The 2,999-nt window shown below is 49.4% G+C and overlaps 1 non-coding gene across 1 annotated transcript; it reads right to left on the minus strand.

Annotated features, from left to right (window-relative positions):
* Positions 1–532: 532 nt before the first annotated feature.
* Positions 533–606, minus strand: TRNAN-GUU. The gene has a single exon. It is a non-coding gene; the product is annotated as a tRNA-Asn (tRNA).
* Positions 607–2,999: the final 2,393 nt, after the last annotated feature.

Here is a 2,999-nt window from a genome sequence, read left to right on the forward strand (position 1 = left end):
CCGCCACTATCCAAGCCACCAACTTTTAACATTCATGCAGAAACCTTGGAGCCCCACGCTCTCTCAGGCACGGAGACGGCGGATCCCGAGGGCCCTGCTTTAGGGTTCCTCATCTCCCCTGAAGTGAGGCCCCTCGGACCCCCTCAGACTGCCTTCGGGGTCCCGCACCCAACGCAGAGTCCTCAGACCCTCAGCTGCGCACCCGAGAGCAGAGGTCGCCCCCGCCGACTCCCCAGCTCCCGCAAGCCGCAGGTGGCGAGGGGTGGGTCCGAAGCCCAGGAGACCTTGCAGCCCGCAGTGTGGACGCCACCCTTCCCGGGCTGCGGACCTCAATGGCCCTTTTCACGGCGCCGGCCGTCAGCGCTCTGGGCTCTCAGGAATGACCGACGCTTCCAATTCACTCAGAACCATACCCCGCTCCCCGCTGGTCCTTTACACCTGACTCCTGTGCTCTTTCTCTGCACCACTTCTCCGGTGTCCTCTTGGCAAAAGGGAGAACACCTCTTTGGTGTTCTCTAAAGTTTCAACCCGCCGTCCCTGGGTGGGCTCGAACCACCAAGCTTTCAGTTAACAGCCGAACGCGCTAACCGTTTGCGCCACAGAGACAAAGACACAATCGTCTGCTTGCCTCTGCCTGGAGTAGACACTTCCCTGGTGGTTCAGACGGTAAAGCGTCTGCCCGCAATGCTAGAGACCTGAGCTTGATTCCTGGGTCAGGAAGATCCCCTGGAGAAGGAAATGGCAGTACTCTTGCCTGGAAAATCCCATGGACAGAGGAGCCTGGTAGGCTACCGTCCACAGGGTTGCAAAGAGTTGGACACGACTAAGCGACTTTACTTACTTACTCATTCAAAGGATAAGACCTTTATCCTGAGGGAAAGGGTGCCACACCCTTCCCCCAACCCGCCGCAAATGCCAGCGCCCTCAGAGATACCGGGATCCAGGGCTTGGACCCTCGGGGCCTGAACCGAATGAGATCCAAGGACAGCTGAACACCCGGTGGGCGCCGATGATGGCTCTTCCTGTATCCTCGCCTACACTCAATGAATGAGAGTTTGCCCACCCTGGCAAAGGCCTCCGGGGCCGAGGTTGTGCTTAGGTTTCCTGTGTCCACTGGGTAGTTTCCACCAGTGCAGAGGTCTGGTGATGGTCGCCCTGTGTCTGCACCCCTGGGACAGGGTTTGGCACTCACCGGGACACTCTAACACTTGGATGGCTACATTGTCGTCTTTAGCCCTTTGTCCCGTGAAGACCCCTGAGGACATATAGAAAAGTTTTCGAAGTGAACAGTTCTTTTGAAAAAGCCTTTATCCCAGCTATTTGATTTACCAGCATCCCATGGGGGGCCATGGAAAAGCTTATTGGGCACAGCCTATCGGATGGAGTTTGGGCAGCCCAGCTGGGTAGACTGCATTTTGTGAGGTCCACCTGGAAACGGGAAGGCGTGGGAATTGAAAACCAAGCAGGGAAGGTGGGTTTGGGAGGAGGGCATGGAGACCTCCCAGGAGGCTTGGGAGAGAGGAGCATTGTCTCAGTCCTCATAACAGAGTGGGGAAGGAGGCAAAGGACTCTCCCCAAAAGGAAAGAAGGAGGCAAGGGAGGTGGGGAAGTAGGGGAGATGAGAGGGGAAAGCGAGGGACAGGAGAATCAAAGACTTTGTGCTTCCACCCATCCCTCCTCCCTCTTTTGCCCTCTCTCTCCTACTTGCTCTTCTTCCCATCTCTACAACTGAGACATCCTGACACAACTACATCTGAGAAAAAAGACCCAACTAATCTGTGCTCAGAAGCATAAACCCTTGGTTGTAAGAATGGTTCTGCCCATGTGTGGTCTTAGACGAATAAAGAAATTTCTTGTACCTCTCTTCTTTCTTCTGTAAAGTGAAAGCAATAAGACCATTCTTCTTCATTCCATTGTCAGATGTGCCTGGATTTAGAAACTATTGTATCAAGAACGTTATAGGCAGTGAAATAATATTGTTGTCATTATTCTCTGAATCTTTTGACAACCCCTACCCTTATTTATTTCATGTTAAATTAGCTTGTTGCTTCTAGAAATTTCAGTAAACAGAATCAAGACACTGGCTGCTGTGACTGTTCTTCTTCACCAGTTCTCTGATTGCAGGTCTGGAACCAACATATGGGCTGGAGGAAATGGGAAGAACACACATCTCTACCCAACACAATCTGACCTCACCTGATTCCCTCCTTGCCCCTTGTCAGAGCACGGTTTTCCGGGCATCCTGGCTATTCTGTGATCTCTCAACATATTTTCCATGGATATCTTTTCTTCCTATATCAGCCACAGACCATTTCTGATCCTTGCACTTATAAACTTTGACTGACCTTCAGGTTCTCTTGGAAGAGCTCTTTGTGTTGTTTGTTACCACTCAACTTCTTCATTATACAAAAAAGTTTCATCTTCTCACCCCGGAACTATGAACTTCCTCCTCATAAAAGAACTTCCCCTTTGCCTCCTTATTCCTTGAGTCAACCTCTGTCCAGTCTCTGGGAACAAAATAAGTCTTCAGGCAACACTGGGCTTCTTTCTGACTCTGTTTTTTGGCCATTAAAACAGATGCTACTTTTTCTGTTCTGTGTATTGGATAAGGGAAGAAATGACACTGGGTAAAAACGAAGAAGGAAAGACAATTACTCTGGGCCATAATGTTGATTTATACCTATTATTCATGTAAATATTTAGTGTAAAGGTATTTTGTGTACATAATACTGTCTACACTGTAAGACAGCTTAGATACACACCTTCTATTATCCAGCAATCAGTGCTCTTGGGTACCTTGATTTTGTGTGCTTTTTAAAAAATTGTGAAGTTTCTGGATCTTGATACGTTAATTGGAATGAAATTGACTTGACCAATCTAGTACATCATGAGAAACGCTGGGCTGGAAGAAGCACAAGCTGGAATCAAGATTGCTGGGAGAAATATCAATAACCTCAGATATGCAGATGACACTACCCTTATGACAGAAAGTGAAGAGA

The sequence above is a fragment of the Bison bison genome, unplaced genomic scaffold, assembly GCF_000754665.1.
Source record: "Bison bison bison isolate TAMUID 2011002044 unplaced genomic scaffold, Bison_UMD1.0 scf7180017859102, whole genome shotgun sequence".
Lineage (NCBI taxonomy): Eukaryota > Metazoa > Chordata > Mammalia > Artiodactyla > Bovidae > Bison > Bison bison.